Raw genomic sequence first — 11,593 nt, forward strand, 5'->3', positions numbered from 1 at the left:
CAAGCAAGCTGTATCAAGGCGAGGAAAAGAAGCAGAGCAGAACTACAGGGTTAGATCTGCCTGGAAACCTGGTAAGAGATCAAAGATTTCAAGTTTTTATAAAAAACCTAGAAGGAAAATCGCACTTAATCTGGGTAAAAGACACAGATACTGTAGAAGAAATGCAGGACATTATTATGCAACAGCTGGGTTATCCCATTGGAGCCCAAAGCTTGATACATGGGGGCAAAGTACTACAAGAAACAAAATACCTCTGGGAATATAGAATAATACCTCTGTCAACAATCATCCTCAACCTGAGGCTAAGAGGAGGAGCGGCTAACAACAACAAGAATTCAGACAGGGCGGGAGGAAGTGGCATTGGTTCAATTGGGAAAAAACCAGGCAACATTTCCTTCAAAAACGTCCTACAGGGGAAAAACACAGAAGGAACAGGACCGAACCAAATAGGTATGGACGCAAGGCCATACATAGTGGAACGGCTGGAACACACTCCCGAATACAACATAAATACACCAGAAATAGACCAGCAATGCACCATATACGAAAGACAGGCAATAATATGCAGATTTAACTGCTATTGGCCCAAACCAGCGGATCTATTCATTTGGATCTACACGAACTGGACCACGGAATGCGAAGTACACCTATGCTCCAAGGGATTTTTTATTGTGAAATTTTTATCAGCAGCAGACAGAGATATAATAATACAGGATGGGCCTTGGTTTTGGGGATCCACTGGACTCTTCATCACGCCATGGTTCCCAGGATTTGATGCAAACACAATGGTTGTCACAAAGATGCCAGTGTGGGTGAGGCTACACAACCTCCCAATACATCTCTGGAACCAGCAAGTACTCACTGGAATTGGAAACACAATTGGGCGCTACATTAAAATGGACACCCAGCGAATGGAGGAAAGAATATTCACTTTTGCACGAATATGTGTGGAAGTAGACCTTAGCAAAGGCCTACCAGACCAAATCCAGCTGAAGCATAGACAGAGCAGCTGGACACAAGTATTAGATTATGAAAACACTGCATTTAGATGCCGAACATGTAGACAAACAGGACACTTACAAAGTACGTGTCCAGTAGGAAAAAAAGACAGCCGCAGAAAAAAGAAATCGGAAAAACAAGCAAAAGGTTGGTACATTCCACCACCTCCCCCGGATGATGAGGAGGAAGAGGAGATGGAATATGACAACCCAAAAGAGAACAATCAGATGAATCAAGAATCAGTTATAGAAGACACAGGTGCACATGACAATATAGAGGCAGCTTTGGCAAGAAGAGCAGAAATGGACATGGGAAGAAATAAACGCATACACACATCAGACACATCAGATTCTGATAACCCACAACCTGTGGCTGAAAATGCATTAGCACTCATAACTCCCACGGAGCCACAAGGGATTTGGAGAAAGGTTGAGAAGAAGAAAGGGAGAAAAGTCTGACTTTTCCCCAAATATTTAACTTTTTGCATATACCAGCTTATTTCATGAAATCCATACACCCTGCGAGGTGTGAAAGGATCAATGCATCATTAGCGCATTTTTTTTTTTTATACAGAATAACACCTTGAGGAGGTGAATTTTGTATGAACAAACCAGCAATGCCTCGGCATCTACTTATGTAATTTTCAATATTAATGAAAGTTACTGATTTTTCCAGTGGAAAAAAAAGCACCTGCCCTAACCTGCTCATCACATTGGTCATCCAAAAAATATTTAAACAACAAAAAATTTTAGATGCTCTGGCATGATTAATTAACCCAGAATTCTCTCAGAGGACAAAATTAGACTGGCGTTGTTGTTGGGGAACGAAAATTGAAATATTTTTCCCTAGGGCAACGATAGAGTTTTTCCTTTAAGGTGAATAAAGGAATAGTAAGTTAAACAATTTCACCTCACAACATTACAAACCCAAACTAGCTCCTTAAAGACACACCAGGTCTCATTCTGATTTTGAAATTGTTTCTCCATTATCTAATCCAGAGAGACTAGTAAGAGAATCCTCTTTAAGAAGAAGACTTGAAGCTTCTTCCTCTTTTTATCTACCACTATAACTTGAGGATATTCTAGCCTCTGATCCCTTTAGGTCTGTTCCATCTCAATTAGATTTGTTTGACTTGACACCTAGGATTTTAGAACTATTATCTAAAGGAGTTGGTATGTAGACAACTCTTTTAGTCCATTCATTGGAATCATATGAAATTCCTGAAATATCTTCAGTTTCACCTAAGTCAGAAGAAGAATTGAATGTACATTTACCTCAGTTAAAACCTATTGATTTTATCTCTCCCACTCATTATACTGTTCCATCTAGTTTTTCCTAACTTGAGGAAAATTTTTATGTGTATTCAAATCCTTTGTTTGAAAACTAAGAAGAAGTTGAAACAGAGGTCCAAAAGTTAGTCATCAAAACACCTATTAAAACTTTAAGAAGTCATCCACCCTCTTTTCCTCCTCCACCTACTTCCCGAACCTTCATCTTCAATCCAATCAACTCCAATTCATATTGATGAGAATTTTTTGTTATATGAATGGTACACTGATATAGTACATTTTCTTAGAGATTTTGAGTGTCCATCTCAATTTACAAAGAATCAATGTAAAACACTGAAGTTGAAGGCCATAAAATATTGTATCATCAATGCAAATTTGTATTGGAAGGACCAACATCCTTTTACTTTGCTTGACAAAAAGTGAGATAGGAGGAATTATTGATCAATTTTCATGCAGGTTTTTTTGGAGGACATTATGCTTGGAGAGTTATAGCATATAAGATTTTAAGAGCAGGATTTTATTGGCCCACATTGTTTGCACAAGTAGGAGAAAAGGTTAGAAGTTGTACTCAATGCAAGTTGTTTGTTGGAAAACAAAAATTAGAAGCACTTCCTTTAGTTCCAGTACTAGTTCAAACACCTTTTCTACAATGGGGATTGGATTTCATTTGGGAAATTCATCCAGCATCAAGTAGCCAGAATAGATGGATATTGACTACCACAGATTATTTACCAAGTGGGTAGAAGCAATTCCAGTTAGAAATGAAATTGACATTGTAGTTATTAAATTTATTGAAGAGAATATACTATCTAAGTCTGTATGCCCCCAACAGATAGTTACAGACAATGCAGCAGTATTCAGTAGTGTCAAAATGATTGAATTTTGTAAGAAATACCAAATTTTGTTGTATCATTATACCCCGACTATCCACAAGGAAATGTATTGGAAGAGTCTTCAAACAAGAGCATGGTTAAATTCATTAAGAAAACATTGGAAGACCACAAAAGTAGTTGGGACAGCCATCTCATATATGCAGTTTGGGCAATCAAAATATCTCCAAAGAGGTCAACAGTAAAATCTCCATTTCATCTTTTTAATGGCGAGGAAGCCATATTTCCTACACATCTATCTTTTCTTGTCATGAGTTTTTTACAAGAAGCAAATGAAGAACTTGATGATTTTTCAAGGAGAATCAATTAGATTATTGAACTTAATGAAAACAAAGATGAAATTCATTATAAGCTTCGGAAATATCAAGAACAAAATGAAGAGTCTATTTGACAGAAAGGCTAGAGAAAGATATTTTAAAGGAGATTTTAGTATTAAGATGGGATACAATAAGGGAAGATAAAGGAAAACATGGAAAGCTTGATAATCTCTGGTTAGGACCTTTTAGCATTGCAGAGGTTAAAGGAAACAATACTTTTATCTTACAAAACTTAGAAGGAAATTATTCCTCATTGCATGTCAATGGGAAATATTTGAAGCATTATATCCAATATTGCGATTCTTTCATTCATTCATCATTTGTACATTACCGGAATGTTTTTATTTTTACATGCAAAGTGTGATTTTTTTCAACAGAGACCCCATTAAATCAAGGAGAAGGCACATGGATCTGCAAGTTCTCCGCATCTTGCAGGAGGAAGCAGTCCTCAATTGGAGTTGATGTTGTAGCATAAATAGTTTTGATAAGTTGGATATTTATAGAAGAGGGCATAAAAAATAGAAAAAACAAAAACAAAAATACAATAAAAAAAGAAAATATGGAAATGGTTGAAAAAATATAAAAAGAAACCCCACCAAAAGAAAAATAAGTGCACAAGTGAGCAAGCCCAAATGCCAATTGAAGTAAATCATGTTTGAATCATATAGTATAATCATGATAAAAACATGTTTAAATTTATGTTTAAGATTAGAAAATAATTCAACCAAACTGTTTAATCTTGGTTGAAACTAGAAGATAGGATAGATTAGAGAAAAAAATGACCAAAGGATTCAATCTTGGTCAATTGCATTTTATGCACTAGAATAGAGTTGAGAGTTACTTTAGGAAATGAAAAGGCATGCTTGATCAAATGCACCTTTAGAATTATTAATCATTCTTTGACTGATTTATTTTAGTTAAAAAATAAACTAATCATGTTTAATGTCATTAAACATGATTAGCGCCATCTAATGAGTATTAAACTTGAGTTTTATTTTTACATCGGGAGATGATTTGACATTTGTCATTTTGTAATATCCGAAGGGCACTTTTCAACGACCATGATTTTCCTCGCCCATATCAACAACGGGTAAACCAATTTTCACCCCCTCATCCTAGTTCACGTTAACGCTAGCGGAGGGTCCAAAAAGCATTATTGTTTTTTCCGAGCCCCACACAACGAGGAATTCTCTTATCAATTCACACCCCCCTCCAAATTCGCTTATCCCTCCTCCACTCCCGCCAACGATGTCACTTCCTGCGCATTTACCTCCGCTAATCACATATCACCACATGTCCATCTATCATTCGCCCATATCTATTCCCACTATCATTTGCCCATTACACACTTATCTATTATCACACTCTAATTATCCATTAATGCACCTAAATCCCATTTCGTAATGGTTCTATCGCAACGGTAATCGATCAAGGCCTATAAAATGAGCTTAAATCATTTTCGTGTGATTCCCCTGCCCACTTTGATCATTGTTTTCAATAGCAGGTACTATTTTATGTTTATGCACTCATATTGTTCAACCCCTATCAATTTTGGCATTTCAGAGCTTAGATACCCTTGGCAGAGATTTATTTGTTTATCCATGTACCTGTTCAAGATAAATTATGTCCTATGATATCATTCTTTCTCAAAATCCTCAGTCATGGAACCAAAGGGAAAACCCCAATCTTCTAGTAGCAAAACAAAAGGTGATGATAATGCTAAGACCTTTGTTACCCTATTCCTAGATCACATGCCATTAGCTAACCAATACTTTAATATTGTTGACACCAAGTGTGAATTCGACTTGTTCGAATTACATCACTAGTTAAAGTAAAATTACTTAGACCAAAAGGATTACATTAATCTTTCGGAATCCGTGTTGCCTATGTTTATCTTTCCACACACATATTATTTCCATGATCTAGTCATGTGGTGTCAAGTCAGATATAACCCGCTGAAAAGGACCATTGTGGCTCAAAATGGAGACATATTGATCTCCATTACACCAAAAACTATAAACCAAATGATGTTGATTCCCCAGAATGACTCGCTTAGCCATTTTTCTGCAGCAGTTCTTTTGGACATATATCATAAGCTCACCTTTCCCTAAAGAGCCCATATTATTGAAATTTTCTTCCTGGAGGCTCTCAGCTTCCTAAGAAAAATCCCCCATACCCAACCTATATGTTCCCTGAGAAGGCCAAGAAAATAATTGCCTTAGTTTCTTGCCTTTTGGGTTATCCATTAGACTAGTGGGTAGATGAGCCTATTTTAGGCTTCCTATCAATTTTTCCCATGACCACAAACAATCATTCATGTATAATTTTATCCAATTTTTGGCTAATAATATGCATGAAGAGATGATGAAAATTACTACTAAAGGCATGTTCAATCAGCTCAACTTTCATCCTAGTTTCACCTGGTCATATGATCCATTAAACATTATTTCTAATCTGAGGGTGGAGCTCAAAACCACACCTTATAATCATACCCCCAGGCCAGAAATTGAGAAATTTATGAATCAAGACCAGTGGGAGGAGAATACACTTCAAGAAGTAGAAGAGCAGACTCTATCTACAGCTACCCTTCACACTCTTGTGCCTCAAGACAAACAGGGGAAAAGGAAAAGAGAATAAATCTCATCTCCATCATGTACAGAAATAAGTGCTCAAGAATTTATTATTCAGCAAAAGAAGTAGAAGGCACAGCTCACAGATGTCACCATTCAAAATGAGGAAGAGAAGAAGACTATTTTTATTGAGTGGTTTGCAGTTTTCTACAAGGTCAGAAGAACACCTCCCTGACATCCCATCCTCTTCAGCCTCACAGAATCCTTCAGAAAAGTCACAGTCAACAGAATTGGGTGAACTGGATGACCCCAATACCTTCAGCAAGTTTTTGCAGATTAAGCAGAAGAATGAAACACTAAAGGCCAAAACCTACACTCAATTTTGGAAGCAGACTTCTACCTCCTAGCACTGTTTTTTAACAACATCTAAGAGTGAAAAAGGAAGAATGAAAATGGCATTCTTATAGGCTCAAGTACCATCTCCAAAGACTTATGTAGATTATAAGAAGACTATCTTTTCATTTGTTGCAAAGCTTATACATCCCATTGATAAAATGGATATGCATAGACAGTCTGGATAAATGATTTCTCCACCATGAAAAATACTAGTATTGAACTATCAAAATTAAGGACATTTCTCGCTAATGTCCAGACACAATTAAAATTGGAGAGAATTTCTTCATTAGCCAAAGACACTAGAATCAGAACATTAGAAGATTTGGTGATCAAACTGGGATATAATCCCAGTGATGTCAAAGCAATGGAGGAAATCATCAAGAAAAATAATGCATACATAACAGCACTTAGGAAACAACTGAAATTTCCTTCTAAAAAAGATCCATTGAAAAAAGAGATCAAAGAAAGTGAACAACATAAAGAAGATATGCTCAAACTCATCATTGAGAAAAATATACAGATGAAGGAGATGGAGGAATATAATGAGAAACTCCTTAAGGAAAAAGAAGAGGTTGCACAATTAATTATAGCTCCAGCAACATCCATACCTATCACAGTTGCAGACACAGCAGGAGATTCGACATCAACAGCAAATGATTTAAATAAAGTTGTGCAGGACTTGTCTCTTCCGAGATAGGAAAATGACAGGCTGCAACAAAAGCTCAAGCATATAGAAGCAAAAAATATAAATAATGATTCTCTTTTGGTGGAAGAAATGTAGAAATCTCACCAATTGGCCAAGGAGATTGACCAATTGGAAAATCAATCATTAATGGCTCAAAACTTGGCATAAGCCAAGGAAAGGATCTGGGTAGACATAAATCATGCCATAATTGAGATTTGGCCACCTATCTAGATTAAATTTGAGCAAGAAGAGTTAATTGATAGATGCAGAATAGTTATTGAACTTGTCAGAACAACACTAGGACAAAAACTAGCAGAAGCTACTTTCATGATCAGAATATTGAATTCGAAGACTAGGTTAGAGCTGGAACAGATTCAAATTGCAGATAAAACAGAGACCATCTTGGAGTTCAAAAAGGTGTTACATAAAAGGAATCTAATGACCCAATTGGAGACTAAGTCTCAAGCTCTTCAAAATGTTGTCTAGAGATTTCATACTAAATTCAATTTGATAAATCAAAGGGGATTGCCAAGGCTAGTAGCACCAAATGATAGATTAATTAGCCTAGAAGACTATTGTGAAAAGATTTACACTATTGCAATAGATACATCAAATTTCGTAGGTATTAAGGGACATGTTAGAGGGAAATCATTTATTGAAGCATTAGAGTTTGATTTAACCATCAAACATGAAAGCAAGCATCTCTTCATCAACAAGCCAACTTTCGAAAAGTACACTGAAGTAGATGAAGTCTATAGAAAGCTAATAAATATTTTTATACTGAATGATGAAATATGGGATGAGTTATGTGATACCATGGAGTAAAAAAAGTTTTTCCTTCAACAGACAAACATCAAGACAACATTTGGGGGCCAAGTCATCAACGACTCCCTCGAAGATAGTGCCAACATCTCAAAAAAATAAGAAGTTCTACATTTTAGTACTATTTTTGTAAATTAGTTCAGATGTTTCTAGAATCCATATTTTTGTGTAAATAAGTAGTGATTCGATGTATTAATGGTTGAACCCTTGCATGATTTTTTTCTAAAGCGAAATTGTATCAGACTGAAATTACTTCATATTAATGAAAGGATTTTGGATTTACTTCAAACAGCTTGTTACTTTGTGAATTTGTCTTAACGTTTTCACTTCATTTTTGTTTTTCTACATGTATTTAAGTTTTATGAAGATAATTGGGTAAGAGAAAACTGAATATCAGTCTATCTTAAAATCCCTTGAAGTTATAATCTATTTTAGGGAATAGTTTATTGGTCTATTTGTCTTTATAAGTTGCTCTACATTTATAAATTGTCAACCATGTTCATAAGGTTAAATACATTTTGTTGGGATGTAAACATTGTTTACTTGCATGCTTTCTTATGATTAACTAAAAATTCGGTTTGAATATTTAGGAAATCATAGCCTCTTACAATTTTGTGTTTCCATACAACTTTAAATCAAATTATTGTTCAGAGGTAAAGAATCAACCCTTTTGCAATATTCAGTATAAATAAGTTTTAAGCACTTGCCTTAACTTGCTCATCACATTGGTCATCCAAAAAACTTTTAAAACAACAAAACATTTTAGATGTTATGGCATGATTAATTAACCTAGAATTATCTCAAAGGAAAACAATATCCACCGATCATTAGTCATTGGACTGAAGCACATAACCTCCCCTATGTGATTACGAGGGAGAGATCATGTATTGAGGCCCCCTGCATAGACGCGTCCATATGTTGAAGCTCCATCACTCGACTCCAAGACCAAGTTTCCGCTCCCAAAAAAAAATTCTTGAGTATTCATGACCATGTTGAATGTGCCACTAGATTCCCAAAATTAAAATATGTGTTTAACAAAACAATTTGCATATGTTTGTGAAATTTGAACAAAATAACAAAATAAATACATGTGCTTAAGCCAAGGCAGAAGCTAGCTTATGAATTGGAGGGAAAAACACTAATCCACCCCAAGTTATTTAATAAATTGATTATAATTATTATTCATATTTAATAATAATTTTAAAATATTATATTAATAATTAAAATTTATTAAATTATTAAAATATTAATTTAAAAATATTAATAATAAAATATATATTTAAATGATAAATAAATATATAATTAACATAAGCAATTTGAATAGCCCATGTGTTAGTTCGATTTATAATAATATTATCTCAAACACTTTCAAGGCTTCTAGTTTTTTAAATCAATAAAAAGTAATGCTTTCAAATAAATCTATATGAATATTCCTTGAAAATAATTAGTCACCAATTTCCAATAACTGTAAAAAAAAAAATCTAAATATATAAAAAAAATTACATATCATACAAATAATTCTCAAACATATATTTTAAATTTTAATTATATTAAATAAAATTACTTTAAAAACATTAATAATTACTATTAATAACATTTGACCATTAAAATATAAACATATAATTTGTACTTTTAAAATAATTTAAATACACATTATAACAAAATAGATGGCAATTTTGTATAGGTGACCATGATGAAGAACGTCCTTAGACCGTATATAACATGCTAAGACTATCCATTTACATTAATTATGATCTAATATACTTTAAAAAGTGAAACGAGGAGATTATTTGGAGTTATTTAGAATCTTATTTATTTGGATTTTTTAGAATTTCGTTTTTATAACTTTAAAATATTAAGAAAAGTATTCTAAAATTATTATAATTTTGTTTATTTAAATGTTTAAGAATATTTTGTTTATTTAAAGTTTAATAAAGTTGATATTTTCATAAAGATTTTGACATTTGGAGTTATACAGAATCTTATTTATTTGGATTTTTTAGAATTCGTTTTTATAACTTTAAGATATTAAGAAAAGTATTCTAAAATTATTATAAATTTTGTTTATTTAAATGTTTAAGAATATTTTGTTTATTTAAAAGTTTAAGAATGTTGATATTTTGATAAAGATTTTGAAATTTGTATAGGGTAGATAATTTATGTAGAGTAGATAATCTAAGTGAAAGTGTTTTTTATCTTTAAAATTTTTAGTGTCACAAAAGAAACAAATGTTTTCATCTCATGATGTTTTGGGAGTTGACTAATGTCCAATTTATTAAAGAGCTCAAACATGGATGATGATGGCTATCCAATGAAATTAAAATATGATCTAATACACTTTTAAAAGTTAGGAGATTAGTTGGAGTCATTTAGAATTTTATTTATTTAGAGTTTTTTAGAATTTTATTCTTATAATCGGAAAACGTTACGAAAAGCATTTCAAAATCACCATAGTTTTTCTTATTTAAAAGTTAAAGAAGGTAAAACTTTAAGAAAAGTATTCCAAAATCACCATAGTTTTGCTTATTTAAAAATTAAAGAAGGTCGATATTCTGATAAAGATTTTGAAATTTACATAGGGTAGACAATCTAAGTGAAAGTGATTCTTATCTTCAACATTCTTAAAGTCACAAAGGTGACAAACTTTTTAATCCCGTGGTGTTTTAGGAATTGACCAATGTCCAATTTTATTATAGAGCTTATGAGAAATTTTATTTTCTTTTCTTTTTAGGAAAAAACATACTTTTGGTAATTAATCACCTTTTTTATTGAGAATTCATGGGTTCATTTCTCTCGAAACTCTCGGGGTCCAAATTCATGTTGATCCATTCAGGTGAATCTACCCAAAACAATATTATGCGGACATAGCTAGTCATGATTTTATAGGGACAGTCAACCCTATAGAAAAAATCTATTCTCAAACATATATTTTAAGTGTATTAAATATAATTATTTATAACTAAACATTAATGATGTACTATTAATGATAATTAACAATTAAAATGTAAATATATAATTTATATACACATTTTAATAAAATACATGGCAAGTTTTTATATATGACAATGATGATGAACATCCTTAGACTGGATAGGGCATCCTCAAACAACATTTAATGTGGATGATGATGATGATCATCCAATGAAATTAAATATGATCTTCTACATCTTAAAAAGGTACGAGATTATTTGGAGTTCTTTAGAATTTTATTTTTGCATTAAGAAATTTATTCCAACATCACCATAGTTTTGATAACTTAAAATCTGAAGGAAAGCTGGTATTCTTACAAAGATTTTGAAATTTACATAGGGTGGACAATCTAGGAAAAAGTTATTTTCATCTTCAATGCTCTTAGTGTCACAAAGGTGACAAACTCTTTCATCCCATGGTATTTTGGGAATTGACCAATGTCCAGTTTTACCATGGAGCTCATGATAATATATATATATATATATATATATATATATATATATATATATATATATATATATATATATATATATATATATATATATATATATATATATATATATATATATATATATATAAGCTTACTTTTAATATTTCTAAAATAAAGAAAAAAAGGTATAATCTCTTTGTTGTATTGCAACTCACTTGATTTCTA

The sequence above is a fragment of the Pinus tabuliformis genome, chromosome Q, assembly GCF_031772625.1.
Source record: "Pinus tabuliformis cultivar Carrire ecotype Pingquan chromosome Q, CPIR1, whole genome shotgun sequence".
Lineage (NCBI taxonomy): Eukaryota > Viridiplantae > Streptophyta > Pinopsida > Pinales > Pinaceae > Pinus > Pinus tabuliformis.